Below are 19206 nucleotides of genomic sequence, written 5' to 3' on the forward strand. Positions count from 1 at the left end.
TTTATCAGTAAAATTTCCGCTAACTATAATATGTGTGAAACCTATGGTTTTTTCAGTGAATTTGCAAGGTTTTTTAAATGCTAATTCCTAACTATAACGTGTGTGAAACCTATGGTTTTTTCAGTGAATATATATATATATATATATATATATATATATATATATATATATATATATATATATATATTCTAAGATGAAGGAGCTGTGAGGCTCCGAAATGCATCAGGACTGGATTTTATTCTAAGTGGAAATGCCGGTTTTCGATAATAAAGGATTCTTTGCATCACTCTGGTGTCGGCGCGTACTTGCCTCGGGGCGAATTTGTTTGTTGGACAACCTCCTTTCAATGAAAAAGAGTCCTTGCACTCCAGGGAGGGTGGGCCAATGAACTTTATTTAAACTGTTTTCCCAGAGACGCGTTTCAGCATTAAATGTGTGTGTATATATATATATTCACTTAAAAAACCATAGGTTTCACACAGGTTATAGTTAGGTGGACATTTCCCTCGTAAAAAAACAATGAAGTTCCCCCGTTATAGTTAGTTCAGATAACTATAACTCGCACGCCCGCAATCCACGGCTCATGACGTCACATATTACATCACTCATGACATGGTCAGTGGCATCACTCATGACATCACTCATGACATCATCCTTGTGATAGAGTGGCGGTCGCGCGAGTTATAGTTATCTGAACTAACTATAACGGGGGAATTTCATTGTTTTTTTACGAGGGAAATGTCCACCTAACTATAACCTGTGTGAAACCTATGGTTTTTTAAGTGAATATATATATATATATATAATTACTTAGATAGTTACAGAATTGTATAATTGCTTTTTAAATAAGGTAGCTAATAATTCTTCTAAGATAATATAATTTGGAATTACATTTCAATTATATTAAAATGAGTCATTTCAACAATATAACTTTAAAATGAAGTTCAAAATAGAGATATATAAATAAAACTATATTAATAAAAAATACTCCTGCCTTCACTGATGCAAAGTAAAACAAATCCTGACATACAAACATTCCCAGTTTAAACACTCTCAATGTTACTTTAAAGCTGTAACTGACATTCACTTCTGAGAAATTGTTGCCACACTGGTTAGAAGACGTGTGACAATTGATTATGACCACATCTAAGTCTACAAGTTTCTGGTCCAAAGTATCACTACTCTGGGGAAACATTTTACCCTGCTCTGGACTTACTGATTAGGTGGCGAACAAGAAGCAATTTGGTTGCAGACTGTTAAATCCCTTTCCAATAGAGACTTCTAACCTCCCGATTCCTCGCTTTGAGAATTCCTGCAGGCGGTAGACTGTATCAATTGGTGGCCCGCCCCAGATTTTACGTTGGGGCAGCTATATCTGTGCCACCCCTGTGAGCTTACGTTGGTTCTATTTTTTTGTTTTTTACGCCTTCCGATGCAGATCCTGAGCCCCATCAAATTCAGTTTTCTTTACCTAAAACCTTTCCAGTGTGCAAGGGACATGTCCCCTACAAAAACAATAAGGTTTAAAGCTTGAAAAACTGCAGCGATGTTTGTCTCTGGTGCCTTGGCCCAAGGCATCACTCTGTTTCATACAAATGCTGTGTGAAGATGAATAAAAAGGGCATCCACAAAGCCAAAATTGCCATCGCAGAACTTTGGAGAAAGTTGAAGAAGGCCCAGTCAATGTCAAGGCCGAAAGTGCAGACGTACTCTGCTTCCCGGAGCAGATCTTACAACCGTTCATCTACGAAGTCTAGGAGTTGAGCGAAGTCCAAGAAATGAAAAAGTGGAAGAAATCGAAGCAAGGGTCCCCTCTTTCTTTCCGCTCCCACTGTTTGGAGTTGCTTGATGCCCCTGGTACCTTCAGGCCATGGAATAGATTCTGAAATGGAACCCAACATGCCCGCCTTTGCCCGGACCATTCGCAGTTCAGTCGAAGAGCCAGGTCTTGAGGACCTTCCTGAATTGCGGCAGCAATGGTGATTGCCTGAGGTGCAGAGGCAGGGAGTTCCAGGTCTTCGCAGCGAGGTAGGAAGGATCTTCCTCCAGCTGTGGTCTTGCTGATCAGTGGGATGGTGGCCTGGGCCAGTTGGACAGAGCGGGGATGTCTGGTGGGAGGGTAGAAGGAGAGGCGGTGGTTGAGGTATGCAGGTCCAGCTTTGTAGGCGTGCAGGAGGAGCTTGAAGGTAATTTTTTTGTTGATGGGTAGACAGTGAAGGTCTCTCAGGAGCTGGTGATGTCACTGTCACGTGGGGGTCTCGCGGCTTAGTTCTGGATGTTCTGCAGTTTCTTTAGGAATTACTGGGTGGTGCCGGCGTAGAACGCATAGCCTTGGTCGAGTCTGCTGCTGAGGAGTGCATGGGTGACAGTTTTCCTGGACTCGTGGGGATCTTGCGAAGGAGGCAAAGTGTGTGGAAGCAGGAGTACGAAACGGCGTTGATTTGGCACTTCATTGAGAGCAAGGAATTCAGGATGATGCTGAGGTTTCGTGCGTGGCCTCTGGGTGTTGGAGGGGGAGGGGCAATGGGAGGGGGAGGGGCAAAGGGAAGTTCCGAGCGCTGCAGGCCACCAGGAGTTGACGGAGGGGGTGGAGCCCAGGATGAGGACTTGGGTCTTGTCTGAGTTAAGCTTGAGGCAGCAGTCCTTCATCTAGGTGGCGACTGCCTTCATCCCATTGTGGAAGTTGCCAGATTTGCCAATCTCATGTGCTCCTCCATGAGGCTTGCCATCAAATCCGTCAATGCTACTTGCCTCCTGTGGAGCTACTCGTATATATTTGTGACAGAGTGGCGGATGTCTTGCCAGCTGTCCTGAATGACATGCGGCCTACCTGCAACATATAATCATGGATGCCCAGGACATAGTAAAGTACTTCAATACAACCGACTGTCTGGGTAGGACTGTTGGGGCCAGCGTAGTACTTCAGCACCATGCCTAGATTCGCTCAATGGGCTTCTCGTCCGAAGCCCAACAATCTTTGATGGACATGCCATGCAGTGGCCTTAGGCTGTTTGGATCAAAGCACAGACTTGGCCTAGTAAAGATTTAAAGTGGTCAAAGCTTCTGCCTGCACTCCAGGCCTAGCTCTGTTTCCTTGACAGTTCTCCCAGAAAACATGCTCCTTTCGAGGGTTCAGCAGGCGATATAAGCGAACGTAACTTCCATACATCGCTCATCGTGAGGCTAGATGGTGACAATGGAGTTGCAAGGTCCACTTTCACATCCTGCAGTTCTACAGACAATACTTGTGGTTTCAGGTAGGCATTTTCAGATCTCCATGCTCCACTTTGGCCTTACCAGCACGCCTTGGTTGCTCACAAAGGTAATGGTGGTTGCAGTTCATCTGCAGAGGCTATGAATGCCAGTCTTTCCATACCTCGAAGGCTGGCTACGTAAGGCAGGCCCGCATCAGGCAGTCGAGAGCCATCTTCAGACTAGGGCGGACCTCTTGAGATTGTTGGGTTTTTACATCATTTGTCACACTTGACTCCTTCATAACTTCAGACAATGGCTCACCTTCTTTGGAGCCATTTTGGATGCAGTGCTTTTTTGTTTTTTAGCTTTCCCTCCGCCTCAGCTAGTCTGGGACATTAGGGCTATGATCCATATGTTTTAACCCTTGGCCTGGGTCTCAGTGAGAGTGTCTCTGAGGCTTCTGGGCCTCTTAGCCTCCTGCCTCCTGCATGCTGCTTGTGAACCACACCAGGCCCCACATGTGGGCTCTGAGTGTAATCTGGAGTCTCAGTGGGTACAGCACCAAAAAGATCTGTCAAAGTTTATCCAGGTGTTGAAGTAAACTGTGAAAGATCTGCAGTGGTGGCTGCTTGATGGCAAACGGGCCAGTGACAGACCCCTCTCCCTACTCCACCCAGAACTGACAGTGGTGACTGATGCATTACTCCTGGGTTGGGGAGATCAGAGACTCTGATCTCCAGCTGAAACTCGCCTCCAAATCAACCCGTTGGAGTTTGCGAGTGATTGGCTTGGCACTGAAAGCGTTCTTCCCAACCAATAAGGGAGAACGTGTACAGGTTCTTAAGCACAACCTCCATGTGGTATTGCAACAAACCGAGCGGAGAGGGGCTGTGGATCCTGAACCAGGAGACTCTATGCCTTTGCACATGGTTGAATGCTTACGACATTTTCCTCATTGCTCAGCATCTGTCAAGATCTTTAAACGCGAAGGCAGAATAACTCAGGCACAGTTGTCTAGCAGATCATAAATGGCACTCTGAGGTTGCTCAAGGCATCTTTAAGCAATGGAGAAAAATCCGTCTTGATCTATTCGCCACCACAGAAAACAGTGTCAATGCTTTTGTGAATTGGAGTTCCCAAAGCAGTACTTCCTCGGAGTTGCCTTTTATTTTAGCTGGGGCTCAGGACTCTTGAATGACTTTCCACCCCTACCTCTATTGGTCAGTGCGCAGATAAAGATCAAGAAAGAATGACAAATTTGTCCTAGTGGCTCTGTACGGGGCTAGGAGAGGGTGGCTTTAACAATGGGGAGAGGAGTTGGCCTAACGGCTAGGGTGGTCGACCTCTAATCTGGGGAGTCTGGTTTGAGTCTCGGCAATGATGCTGAACATCCTGTGATTCTGGGCAAATCACTTAATCTCCCTGTGCCTAATAAAAATTAATGTTTCCTCATGTAATGCAACTGGTGCTATGTAAAGCGCTCTGATACCTGATACCTTTGGGTCAAGTTTGCGCTATATAAAACTCCGTAAAATAAAAATGATAAAAATATGCCCTCTGATCAGGCAGTCCCTTCAGGAGGACTTATAGTCTCCGCAGCAGGGCCAGGTATATGCACGATGCTGGGAGACGTTTGTTGCCTGGTGACCCCACCCCCATAATATCCAGCCCAGTTGTCTGACATCTTGTTTTGTCTATATTTAGTCCAACAAGGTCTTGCTGTGTTAAGAGTTAACCCTTTTATGGTTTCCAGATCAGCCATAACTTTTCAAATCCTCTGTGATGTGTTTCTTGAAAGGGCTGATCCACATGTTCCCACCAGCACCTTTTGTCATGCCTCAGTGGAACCTTAATTTGGTTCTCACTTACCTATTGTGCACTCCCTTTGAACCGATGCACAGCTGTTCTCTATGCCTGTTGACCATCAAGACCGTGTTCCTCATTGCCATTACATCTGCAAGGCGAGTGACAAAAGTGCCATTCCTGCCGAAGGTAGTTGCACCTTTCCACACCGGGCAATCCATCACCATTCCAGCCTTCTGTGCTCCACCAACTAGTGTTGATAATGCCTAGACTGTCCTGTTTTCTGTGTTTTTGTGGCATCAATGGTTTTTCATCTGTGTTTTCCAAACCTTTTGAAATCAGTGCTTATCAGTGTTTATTGAACTGCCTAGCCCCAAAATAGACAAACACTGTGTTTTTCCAGTGTTTAAAAACGTAGTTTTTAAGCAGTAATTGTTATAAAGCACATATTCCATTTAAAGAAGTATTGCACGATATGCTGTGTCTTCCTATGTACTGTCTGTCTAACTGATTTATGTTAGACTGTTTTAAGAATAGAAAATCTGTGTATTCCACTCACTCACATCTCATAACCCTCTCTCACATCCCATTATCTCGTGCTCTATCAGTACTGTTAATGGATTAAGAAAGTAACAGTACTATAATCAAACGTTTTAATGAACAAACTCCTTTACACTTATTACTGAATAATCGGGCATTATAGGGGTGGCCAACCCTGCTAAAAACATAGTACCTTGTGAAACCTTTATAATTTTTAATTACATTGATTAATTTGAAGCCCTGCTTTCTAAGGCACCTGAAACTGAAGCGTGCTTGCCATTTGCACTCTTTACCTCAGAATATTAAAGCGGTGCTGCAGTTGTCTGGACATTTATAGCTTCCATGTGTCCCCATGGTAAATGCTTCACTTTGTCAGTCGTGACTTTTTTATGTATGTTTTCAAATATCTTTATTGATACATTTTAGTGATACAGAATAAAATAAGGACTGTTGGTCCAGCATATCGGTAGGCAAATGCAACCACACGTACAAATACTCACAAAGGGCCCTCCTACACTGTGCATAATAGTGGGTGGTCTATGTCACCAATCAACATCACACAAATGAAGGAATCACTAGAGTGCCCAGGGGTAGGCGCTGCTGTACAACATACGAAAAAGAAATTGACAAAGCCAACGACACACTCATGATTGAGACCTATTGGCTTTGCCAATGCTTATATCTCTGTCTAAGTACCTTTATAGTAACCTCTTTTTTACCTCTTGGACTGGAATTTATGGCATTGACATTTGAGGGAAGAAAGCATTCTCTATCAGAAAGTAAATGTTTGTAGTTCAGCTATATGTGGCAAGATTTGAGTCACCATTTTTGGAGTATCTAATCTCTAAATATCACTGTTGGTCATTGTGTTCCTAAGATTTCAGTTTGGTTACTTTGCAAAGTTCATCAGATTCTGTTTCATTGACGTCTTTGGTGTTAAAAAAGACTTTATTGAATTCAATACACACTACATATCAACCAAATACAAGAAAAATATTGATAAACCAAGATTAATATGCAGTACTAGAAATCTATAAGAAAAACCATAAAAAGTGTTTATGCATTTTGAGAAGGGGAGAGGGAAAGGAGAGGAGGGAAGAAGGGAAGGCATAGGAAAAGTCATATTATGAATCCTCAATAGTAACAATAATGACATAAAGTTGCCTCAAATACAATTTCATATAATTAACAATATGCATTTTAACTTATCCAATGAAGTAATTAAAGTGTAAAAGAAAGACATAGATAAATGTCATGGAGGACGAAAATTCTCAGAAGATACAGGTAAAATATTTAGTTTATCACTATCAAATTTGTTAAGATATGTACTAAGTGGTAACCATAGTAATTGTACATTATCAACAGATGAGCTTTGCCGTCTTTGGGATGTACTTGCCAGACTCTGTTGTGGGATTGAGGATAATACCAAAGGTTTACGAGGTGAAGAGTAATTATTGAGTGTCCATAGTGGAGTTTGATTCATCATATTTATTGTTAACGGTCTGAATTAACTCGAGTATGTGTTCTGCTTTGTGGAACTTCTGATCAGTTGTAGGAGACCCAGACCAGTTCACACGTTTTCATTTGGATCTGGAGCTAGTTGGTTGTCATCTCCCAACCCCCCCCACACCAATGCCCCTGCCCCCCAACCCTCTCATGTGCTCAAATCACCACTTAGCCAATTGTTGTTGCGGAGGCCCACTATTAATTTTCGTGAGAAATATACGTAGTGGAAATGTACATTTTCATATTAAACCCACATTAAGCTTCATAAAGCTTTCTTATTTTTTCTAAGGTGCTCATCAGCATCCGTCGAAATTGCCTCTGATATAAAGTAACTTCATTTGGATTTCAATCCAAATTTGATTTTGTTTTTGGTTCAACCGTATCTTAATATCGGGTCACAGTTATGTGGTGTTTGTACAACCATGTCAAATGGCATTCAGATCAGACGTTCAGCAAAGATGCCTTGCATACGCCTCCAGTTTTTAATTTTTATACTAGTGGCTTAAGTCTCTGTGTTAAATGTGCTTATTTATCTGTTGATCTATGATGGGAACTATCAGTAGTAGTGTTGACGTTTCATATAGACCCCTTCACGTGTTTGCTGCTGACGATGCTCTGTATGAGCCCAGTTATGCTTAAGCACAATAAACCCTTGTAATTGATACTATCACAGCGCAATATACATCCATGCTTTAACAGCCAGTCTCCAACTTAGATTCAAATAGTAGGCAAATATATGAAACCCAGGAAAATGTATACAAATCTTAACAGCCAGACTGAAAAAGACTAATACATATTTTGAATATTCCAAACTTTGAAGAACATGTAAAGAAGATAAACATCTGATAGAGACTACTAGCCGCAGATTCCTTAACGTAGAATTATCCGCAGGCGTGAGACTGGACCTGAAAAACTTTCTTTGCCCCAGTATCTCTGCACGCAGGGGGGCGGTACCACGCGACTCCGCCCTGACATTGTCCGCGGGCGTGACGGCATTGAGGTCACATAAGCCCCACCTCGGCGAACTGACATCAGTTTTCTTCTTTTCAGCGTGCAAACCGGATCCGGATCGTGTCCCTGACCTGTTTTCAGGCCTTCTTTTCACGCTTTGTGTTGTGGGACAGTGTGCGAATGCCATCAGGCTTCAAGACTTGTTCATCTTGCGCGCGTCAGATATCAGCGACGTACCCTCATTCTATTTGCATGTGGTGTTTGGGCGACCACAATAATTCCACGGGCTGCGACGCTTGCCAGCCTCTGAAGCCGAAGTCCCGGTGGGAGCGCCGGATGAAACTCCTTTCGGCCTGCTTGTCCAGATCGGTGTCATCTCCGCGTCCGTCCCCTGCGGAAGGGTCCAAGAATCGCAGATTCCGACATCGCCTGTCACTGAGGCCCCTAGGGCGTCGCTTGCCCGTCGGTAAGTCTTATAGCTTGTCGCCGAGGCCTGGCCCCCACTCTGCGGAGGGCACGGGTTCTCCGCAGGACATGCGGCCTCATTCGTCGCCACCCTACCCACCATTACCTGGCGTCGGGGCGACCAGGGCCAAAATGGAGACCTATGCGCCGAAGGCACGCTAAAGGCAAGCCCGTCTGCACCCGTCAGCGTCCGGAATGTGTCCGTGGCCAGGACCCCTGCTCCTGCTCCTTCAGCTCACTACACTTCTCAGGCACTCCACAAGCTCCGGCCACCACCCTGTGGGGCCAATGTCATGTTTAGCCGCGGGGACGACCGCGGTCTGTGTCATTGTATCCACTGTAATTTTGTACCTTTCGTGAATTGTAACAGCCCTATGCCAAGTTATGCCGAGGATGCTTGCCACACCGCGTTCGCGGTAGGGATGGCCTTTTCCCTCTAGTTGCCCCACGAACTGGCATATCATCTGTCCGGATTGGGATTACTGAAGAGGTTTAAGGGCATTCTGTTAAACATGCGTTCGGTGGCTAAGCACAAACTTGAGCTTGAGATTTTCATAAGTGCACATAATCCGGATATGGTCTTTTTAACGGAGACCTGGGCGGAGGTTTCTTCCGTTCCTGATTGGAATGTTGCACTGCCCCCAGGTTATGCTGTCATGTCACTGGATCGCTTAGGTAGCAGAGGTGGGGGTATCGCCATTGTTTATAAGCAAAGTTTACCGTCCAGACCATGGAGGTTACAGAGCTTCATGCTGAAGCTCTTCACTTTGTCATGAAGTGGAAGGAGGCTACGATATTTCAGGGCCTGCTGATTTATCGACCCCCTGGCCCTAGGGCTCCTTTTTCTCTGGCTCTTATGACATATATGGAATCCTGTACGGACTCAGACTCATTCTCCATTTTAGGTGATCTTAATTTCCATTTGGAATCAACTATCTGTTCTGATGCCAACAGACTTTGTGATGTGATGGCAGCCTTTGGTTTTCAGCAGTTGGTGACTGCTCCAACACACGAAGGGGGCCACACTCTTGACGGATTTTTCTCGAACTACCCAGACATTGAGTACGTCAGGGCTGAGTCGCTCCCTTGGACTGACCATAAAGCAGTCTTCTTTGAGGTCAAGGCCAGGTATGCCGGCACGAGTGCCCCTCATAAACCAGTTAAGGTGGCGTTCCGGCGGTGGTCTAAAATCAGTAACACTGATTTAGTGGCCGCCCTTTATCTTTCTCCCCGTATTTTAGATGCAGATAATGTGGTGGCTGTGGTACAGTTCAACGACTGGGTCAGGGCAGCAATTAATTTAGTTGCCCCTATACAGACAGCCACGCTTAATAGGCGTCCGGCGGGGGCACCATGGTATAGGCCTGATCTCAAGCTCCTAAAAGTACAATGCAGACGGTTTGAGCGCCGGTGGAGACAGGACTATACCAGGGCTAGTAAAGATCTTTACAATACTGCCCTTTATAAATATAAAGCGGCCATCAAGGCAGCAAAGACTTCTTATTTTATGAGGAAAATCCTGGCTGCTGGCAACTCCACAAAATAACTTTTTAAATCAGTATCTTATCTGGCCAAACCTCAGCAGGGCTGTGTATTTAGCCCTGACCAGGGTTTCTGTGAGCAGCTGGCTTCCTTTTTCTATGTTAAAGTCCAAACCATATATGATGAGCTGGCGAATCTTGCAATTCCAGCCCTTGGGCAAGACATCTCTCACCAATCTTGCTTGTCCCCTGCGACTAGGCAAGGTTTTTTTTCTAGCTTTGGTTCCCTGACGGTTGAGGCTGTAATAGATTTGTTAAAGTCCACTAAGTCAGGATCTGTTTCAGACCCCTGTACCCCGTCTATTTTGCATCCGGTTGCAGATAAGATCAGTTCCATCCTTACGCCTTTAATTAATCAAGTTCTGCTGTCAGGGAATTATCTCATTGTATGGAAGACTGCTAGTGTCAGACCAATTCTGAAGAAGGCCTCGCTTGATCCGGCTGAGCTCAAAAACTTTCGTCCAATCTCTGGCTTGCCTTTTGCTGCTAAGATTTTGGAAAAGCATATGAACACCATGCTTGCTGAATTTTTAGACCGGAACTGTCTACTTGATCCAGCTCAGCACGGATTTCGTCACAACCATTCCACTGAATCTGCTCTCATTGTGGCTGCGGAGGGAATCCGTATGGCAGTCGACGGAGGTGGTAGAGATATTTTAGTTCTCCTCGATCTGTCGGCTGCCTTGTACGGTTAACCATACGGTTTTAGTGCAGCGACTAAAGGAGGCAGGCATCAGCCACCGAGCCCTGGCCCTACTTTCTTCCTTTTTGCAGGACAGACAGCAATCTCTTAGTTGAGAGGGCTTGAAATCAGATAACTTTAATCTGACCTGTGGCGTTCCGCAGGGTTCGGCTTTATCCCCTACTTTATTTAATCTCTTTGTGAGACCCCTGGCGGATGTTGTGAGGAAGCATGGTTTTTCCTTTGTCTCGTATGCGGATGACTCGCAACTGGTCATCTCGCTGGTAGACTCTCCGGAGCTAACTGCACGGCGGTTCCATTTGTGTCTTAAAGATATTATGGCCTGGATGTCGTTGAGTTTCTTGAAAATCAACACCGAGAAAACCGAAGTCATGGAATTCGGGGCTGGGCCTCCTATTTGGAACAATCTTTGGTGGCAACCGGAGGCAGGACTGTGCCCTCTCCCTGTGCTAAAGGTTAGAAATCTGGGCGTCATATTTGACACCAAGATGAACATGTCTGCACATCTCCTGCTCAAGTCTCTCCGCAAGATCTTTCCTTTTATTCCGGCGGCTCTTCAGAAGACGGTTATGGTCGCTCTGTTTGTCAAGACTTGACTACTGTAACGCTATGTTTCTGGGCATGGACAAGTTTCAGCTCAGTAAACTTCAATCTCTTCAGAATGCCGCGGTCCGTGTCCTGTTTCAAATTCCGAAGGGCCATTCCATCTCCTCTGCTAGGCGATCGTTGCACTGGCTCCCGATCCAACAGAGAGTAGAGTTTAAGGCACTATGCCTGGTCCATAACGCACATTATGGGGGTGGCTCCATTTTATGCCATAACCTGTTTAAGCCCTATGTTCCGCGTCGTGATCTACGTTCGGCCAATCTTGGCCTTATGTGCGTCACCAGACATAGACGCGCCAGATGGGGTGGTCGCACTTTTTCCATCTGTGCCTCGCAATTATGGAACAGGCTTCCAGGCTCTCTTCGTCTGGAGCCGGATCTTCTTTCATTTAGGAAAGCGTTGAAGTCCAGGCTGTTAAATGTTCTCTAGGTTTCTCAGTCCGTTCTGCCTTCTTCTCCTTCTCACACCTCAGCGCCAAGACGCCGTTGGCATTAGAGCGCTATATAAGCCTTTTTATACTTTTATACTTATGCTGCGGCTCTGTAGGCTTCCTTGGCCCCTCCTCCTCCTCTTCCTGGAACGTCCGCGGATCCCTTGCCACGTGTGGGGCCTTCCGCGGCGTTGCCGCCGGCGCCGACGGTTTCGGGTTCAGGTTTTGGAAGTGTGGTGTCATCGGGGTGCGGCCCTATGGGGTTCCCCTCTTCGACCCATGTCACGTCTGCCTCGCTGCAAACCTCCGGGTCCCTGTGGTGTTGCGGGAGGTCGCCAGGACTTGCAGCTTGTCCCCGAGTCCTCCTCGGTCCTCTGGGCAGGCGGCGGCCTTGCCAGAGGCCGAGCTGACGCCACTCAGGTGCCGGCTGCTGTCGGCCCTGGCGGCGCCACGGGTGCTGGCTAGGGTACGGGACGCGTCCTGGGTCCCTCTCGCCTCTCCACGCAGGCGGCTGCCTCGTAGGAGGTAGAGTCTGCGCCGTTCTTTGGCTGACCCGGCACCGACCCCGCCCCATTCTCCTAGGGCCAAAGTGGTGGTGGAGGTCGTCTCGGCACCGTTCGACGTCACGCTGGCTCCTGTGGCGAACTCCACGGCACTGTGCCGCCGTTGGGTCATCGACTCGTCTCCAGTGGCCCCCTCCTCTCCGGAGGTTCATCAACTTTTTGTCTCTTCTTCCCCGGAGACGGGACGCGGCGTGTGAAGTTGGCCTGGCATATGCTGGTCACTAGTTAAAGTGGCCACCTTGCACTAGTCCAATTCGACTCCTATGGTAGCTAGGTTTAAGACAACCTTTTAAAGAAAGCTATCCTAGTGGTAGCTGTGGAGAGCAGCCTTCAGGCTAAGTCTCTGAGGAATGTAAAGCAGCTTGTTTTACCTTATAATCTCTTGAATTACCAAATGAAAAGACACCACACAGGTATATATATAAAATATATATGTATTTATTTCTAGACACACTCTACTAATCTCTTTATGAGATTAGAAGTCGGGAACATATGCACAAATCAATGTTTCACAACAAATTAAGCACTTATATGGCTGGGGCCCTAGGGGCATACCAGACCATATACTAAAAAAGAGGTATAAGAAGAACGACTTGAGAAGGGAGAAGGCCTAAGGTCTTCAGAAGCGCTGGGGCCTCACTAATCCACCCAAGGCAGGTAAGTAAATGACCCACGGGAGACGCATGCAGTGTGAGAACACAGCCGCGGATCCCAATAAACTTCAATGGAGCAAGTCGCGGTCGGAATTTTAAAGTTTTAGGATACTCCGGGAGAGTCAACAAGCAAGTCACTTACAGGGTAAGTAGTTCTAGAGCCAACACACACAGGAGCACCGGAGTGCACAAGTTACCTCACCCAGGTAAGCCGGGTGCATAGGTGTCTTTTGGTGTCGGGTCGCGGCGTCGTTTTCAATGGGAGCCAGAGAAGACTTGCTGCTTGTGAAGACAGGAGAAGTGTCCGGTGGAATCAAAGGGTGGATTCTGAAGAAAGAAGAACTGAAAGCAGTGTTCAAGTGTTCAAAGTCACTTGTCAGTGACCCGGGCCCAGGAAGATGGATACCCACAGTCGTCTGGTGATTTGAGGTGATCACGGGTGTCTTGACTCTTCAGCCACGAGGTCCAGGAGGCGTCGACGACAACCAGGAGCTGGATTTGGAGTGTCCCACAAAGTCTACAGCTTACTGAGGTGTCGGCAACCGGATTGGAGCCAACAAGCCTTGGCAACAGCAAGTCTCGTGGAAAGTGAAGAAAGTCACCGGTGCAGACCAGCAAGGTCTGAGGGACTCACCCAGCAAGGGTAAGTCAGGGCAGGCCTGGAGCAACCAGGGGAGCCCATTGGTTCGATAGAAAAGTCTTCAGAGAACCCACAAGCCAACGGGCAAGGGATCGCGAAGACTCCTCGGGAGGATTCCCTTCTCAGGAGCCCACGGTCACTCGGGACGAGGTAGGCCTCTGATCTTCGGTGGAAATACTGCTGGAGGCTTGGACCACACGTGGTCCAATGCACAAGTTCGTAGAATGTCGTGAAGGGATTGCACTCGAAAATAGTGCACGGTACCCGGGTATTGCTGTTCCTCGACACTTGTGGGGTCCACTCGCCTCAGCTCTACTGGGGACTCATAATGGCCATCGAGAAGTCAAGAAGCCCACTTCCGGGGTTGCAGGGACTTCGGACTCCGGCAGGAGCGGGAAAGTTTGCGACCGTTGATTCAAAGTTTTGGTGCCTGCCAAGCAGGGGAGTCACTCCTTGACTCCAAGGGAGATTCTTCAGTCTTCCAAAAGTAGTGGAACGTCGAAGGTCCAGGATTCTTCTTCAGAGCGTCGTCCAGGGATATCTAGTTTGCAATGGCAAGGGTTCCCTAACTTATACTAAAGGAAAGGGAGGGACTAGCTCTATGACCACTCCTATGGCAGGGTCAGGGGAGTGGGTGGTTACACCCACTTCCCTTTGTCCAGTTTCACGCCAGAGCAGGGGCAGGTAGCCCCTGAACCGGTTTGAGCTGGCATATTCTCAGAGGAGCCTACTGCTCCCCCAGTGCAGGACTTCAAAGGAGTGCACCCACCCAGCCCCAATACACTAAATCCTGTCTGGAAGGTGGTGACACCTCCGTGTGACAGGATGCCTATTGTTGGGCCTCCTCCACTGTGAGTTTCGGTCCGCAGCAGGAGGGCAGCCCAGTGTCTGTGCTGGTGGCATCCATTTTGTGATGCCAGGGCTCTACAGGATTCTACCGTGTTTCCACAGTAGGTACATGTCTATCCCTCTAGAAGGGTGGGATCATAATCCCGCACCAGTTACTGGTGTGGGGTTATGATTTCAAAGCGTTTGACACCAAACACGACCTGTTTTGATGCAGCCATCCCAGAGTTAGCATTTACCGCGAGGTTATAATGCACTTAAGGGTATATGGTTTAACCGCACCCACAAACAGCCACAGAGAATAGACTCTGCCAGCTGCAGAGGGGCCCTGCTCAGGCAGAGGCACCCCCTCACATGGAAAACCAAGCACGCTGCCCTCAGGATTGATAGGGCCTGCCTTAGGGGTGACTGATAGGTTTATATGTGTGTGTAAGGTGAGATATAGGGAACTTATATCTCACTGAGGAGTGCTAACACTACCTCACCCAGGCTGCAGTAGCAGGCCTGTGGTGTCAGATTTAGTCTGCTTCCCATGGGTGGCATAATACATGCTTCAACCCCTGGTAGGCCTGTGAAGTACCTATGCCCTTGGTACCGAAGGTACCATATACTAGGGGCTCCTAAGGTACCACAGTATCCAATCACTAGTGCATCTACTATGCACTCCAAGTTGATTAGAGAGAACAGAGAGACTGGGGCCCTGATTAGCAAGGACCCAGCCAGACTATAGCCAGAAACCAGTGTTAACATCAGAAACAAGTGGAGGCAACATAAGTGCAGATCCTACTCTCCTACACCGCGTAGTGGCTTTTTTCCCGGCGTCTTCCAGGGAGGGTTCTTCGCTGTCCCCGCAGCCACAACCTTCCCCAGAGGCTCCTCAGGTCCCCCACTCATCCGTGAATCTTCCACCATTCCGGGACTGGCCTTTTCTTCCTCCAGCTGGACTCTGGGATGGCCGGGTTAGTTTACAGCCGTCACCCACGGAGGAATTGCTCTCCCCCTCCCCCCCCACCCCGACGACGCCCTACAGAGGTGAGTGTAGCCTTTGCCCGGGCCATTTCTACGGCTGCTAGCATTTCGCACATGGGCAACCCCACCACCCAATTCCCTACAGACCATTTGCTTGAGGTTCTCCATCAGGGCTCTGGTCGACGAGAGCTGCTTCTTCCATTCGAAGTCTCGCTTCATAATTCTCTTCTGGGGGCCTGGGGGTGTCCTGCCACAGGGGATCCGGTGCCCCAGTCGCTCCTACACCACCACCGTCCTGCTCCGCACGATCCAGTGTGCCTGTCTTTCCACCCTTCTACCCAGGGCCCTCTTCTGCAGACTTATTTTCCTTCCTTGCCTTTGGTGTTGTTTCCTCCATCATGGGAGGCCCGGTGGTTGGATTCATGGGGGCGTAACATCTTCGCTTCCTCTAGTACTGCTTTGCGAGCGCTCAACACTTTGTGTGTTGGCTAGGGCTACTTCCAGCTTGTGGGATTCCGTGAAGTCCCTTCTGTCTTGTGACTCTCAAGAAGGTGTCTGCGCTGATCTGCGGCGCCATGTGATGGATGGCCGGGAGTTGGCCGCGTTTATTAGTCGTTCAACCCTGGATGTTTGATGCTCTCAGCCGCACTATGGCAAGTTCAGTAGCTCTCTGTCACCATGCTTGGTTGAGGGATAGCGTTTTCCCCGAGAATGTTAGGGAGCGTCTGGTTGACCTGCCTTTTGATGGGGTGCTTTTGTTTAACACCCATGCGGATGCCGCCATTCAGCGGCTCCTTGCGGGGCTCCATCCTCCTCCCCCTCTGTAAACTTGGCTGTCGGTCCTCTGCTGCTCTCTGGGAGGCGTTATCCCACCCTTTCTTTCGGGGGTCTAGTGGTTTGGTTGGACTGTCTGTGTATTCTGTGTGGGTTGGCGTGCCTGCGGGTCCTTAGGTTGGCCCCTTTGTACTGTTGGCTGCTGGTACAGCCCCTTTTGCTTTTGTGGTTCTTTGGTTGTTGGTACACCCGTATGGGTCCTCAGGTTGGGCCTTCTGTATGTTTTTTTTGGTTTGGCTGATTGGCAAGCCGTCTATGGTTCTATCTGCAGGTCCTTTATGTTCTTGTCCTCTGCTGCGGGATTTTTCCCTAAGAGGTGTTCCCATGTTTTCTTGGGCTGTATCATACCCTATTTCGGGTACTTGTAGCTATTGCATAGCTCTGTCCTGCGCTGGGAAGGTATGGTCGCCCTGTGTTCTGGTTGACGCTGGAGTCAGTCTTCCGTGTCTCTCCTCTTTATTTTCTGGCTGGTCCCACTTCTCTTTGTGGGTTGGTGTGTGTCTATAGAACGTTCCTCATTTGGGGATTGTTATGAATTTCCCTGGCCTATGCCCGTGGCTTGCACCTGGCTTGTTCTGGGTGCACTGCTCCATGGTATTGCCAGCTGCTGGCTGCACACGCCTGCTCGTTCTCGTCCACTGCCGTGGCTCTTAGTGTGTCCCCTTTGTGACCCTGCCTCTTTTTCTGCTGGGGCTTTGTGCACCTGTGCCTTTCTTCTTACTCCTGCGCTTCTTGGCTGTGGAGCCGTTCCTGCCTGGTCTGCTGCCTTGCGGCTGATGCCTGTTCAGCTGTCCTCTATCGTTATGTATTTTCCTACGGCGGGCTCTGCCTCTGGTTCTACCTTTTCTCCCTGGAGTTGGGGTGGTTCTTTTCCTCCTGGGTGCTCCTCTGCGGCTGTCCCGGCAAGGGTTTGTGGCAGTTGTACCTTGTGTGGGCTTGGGGTCTTCTGGTCTTCCCTTCGCCTTGTTCTTGCTTACTTCTGCTTGGGAGGGGCTGGACCGGCCTTCTTGTCCCCGTGACACATCCCCAGCTGGGACGGTGTGTTTCTTCCTACTAGGGAGGTTCTCTCTCAGGCCCGCCTCCACCCTTCTGGGTATTGCTAGGGTATCTATTCTACATTAAGGAATCTGCGGCTAGTAGTCTCTATTAGATGTACAAGTTCCGTACCTTTGGTAACGATGTATCTGGTGGAGATGATTCTAGCCGCAGATTCCTTCACGGCCCGCCCTTCCTCCCTGTTCTGCGAGGGCCTTCAGTTTGGTTTTCTGCACTCGCCTCCCTCCGGGTGGCTTGTCTTCTGTGGGTGTCCGCTTCACTCCTTCCGGATAGGATGCTTCGTTCTGCTCGATTGTTCCTCCCCTTCCTTTATGATACATGGTCAGTTGGTTCATGTGGGTTTCTGCATCCCTCCACCCTGGTTCTTTCTCCAGTGTAGGGGCCTACTTTTACTCTTCTCACTTTCACTTGCTTGGGGTTTCTGATTCCTTTGCAGTCCTCTACGTTGGGTTTTGTTTTGCCTGTACCTCTGCCTTTTCGCTCCTTTTAGGGGATAAAGCCCTCCTTGATGGTGTCATCTGGGGGTGAATTGCTGTTACTCCTCTGTTCCGGGCTTGTTGTCCTTCACTGTTGTGGATTGTGATTGCAGTCTCTCTCTCTTTCTCTCTTCTGCTATGGCGTTTTTTCACGTGCTTTCTGCCTCCAGAGAGGTTGTCGCTTTCGCTTGCAAGGGTGTTCCTCAGAGCGGTTCACTGCTCTTTCACTGCTATGGCTTTCACCGCTATGGCTTTTTGTGCCTTCGTGCTTGGCAAATGGTGCTGTTACTCACCTTTTGTTTCTCTCTTTTCTGTTACACTAATTTTTCGCACACTGTTCCCATACTCTCCACAGTTTTGTTTGTGGTGGCTCCGCGTTGTGGCGCGGAAAAGTTCTCAGACGAAAATTGATGTCAGTGCACCGGGGTGGGGCTTATGTGACCTCACTGACGTCACGCCCGCGGACGACGTCAGCGCGGAGTCGCGTGGTACCGTCACCCAGCGCGCAGAGATGCTGGGGCAAGGAAAGTTTTCCGGGTCCAGTCTCTTGCCTCGGGGTAATTCTACGTTAAGGAATCTGCGGCTAGAATCGTCTCTACCAGATACATCATTACCGAAGGTAAGTAACTTGTACAACCGTGACTCACGTGATATAGTCTGAAGACCATGTAGCATGAAAAATATTGCATGAGACAACAATCTGTCATCTTTTACGAAAGCTGTAACCACTTCTACTAGCATGCTGGGAGGTTAACTCCGAGGCAAACTGTTTCTTGCTGCTATTTATTTTTTTTCCCTGAGCACTGGGTGATTTCTCAAGACTCCCTGTGGCTTGAGGATCTGTTAGCGACCGGTCTAAGCCTTAGTAGTCTCTTCAGACCTTGTCTGATTCTGCTGCTACCTGTAGGGAAGCCTTTTCCATTTTGTGTCAGTAAACTGTAATAAGGATATTGCAATGAAGTAATAACGACTACCCATGTGCACAACCTCCACCACTTTCAGAGTTAAATCTGAACAAGAGCAGTCACTGGTTGCCTTACAATAGATGGAGGTCCCCAAGAGTCTGTTTTGTTAAAGAGCTTATTAATCAGAGTTACTAGTACGAGAACTTCTGTCTTCTTCGCTAAAAGGTTCAGTACGGTGCATGTATGTCCCAACTATTCTATTTTGTTAGGCCCTATTGTATTTTTGCTAGGTTCATAGTACTTAAGGGATTGAAGGCATTTTTTAGAGGTGTGATCCAAAGGTAAAAGCTTTATTTGTATTGCATTAAATGTGAATAGGTGAACCAATGTCAGTATGTACTGATTTAAGGGCAGCCTTGTAGCAAGCTGCTAGATCTAATATTCACCTGACAGGCAAAATGTATATTGTAGAAAATACCGTCAAAAGTAACGAAATGTTTCGGATAAAAGGTAGAAGTATAGGG

General features: G+C 47.9%; 1 protein-coding gene across 4 annotated transcripts in view; it reads left to right on the top strand.

Annotated features, from left to right (window-relative positions):
- PIK3C2A (phosphatidylinositol-4-phosphate 3-kinase catalytic subunit type 2 alpha) overlaps positions 1-19206 on the top strand; it is a 780848-nt gene that overhangs the window by 290818 nt on the left and 470824 nt on the right. The gene's annotated exons all lie outside the window — the stretch shown is intronic.

This window comes from Triturus cristatus, chromosome 3_2 (genome assembly GCF_964204655.1).
Source record: "Triturus cristatus chromosome 3_2, aTriCri1.1, whole genome shotgun sequence".
Classification (NCBI taxonomy): Eukaryota; Metazoa; Chordata; class Amphibia; order Caudata; family Salamandridae; genus Triturus; species Triturus cristatus.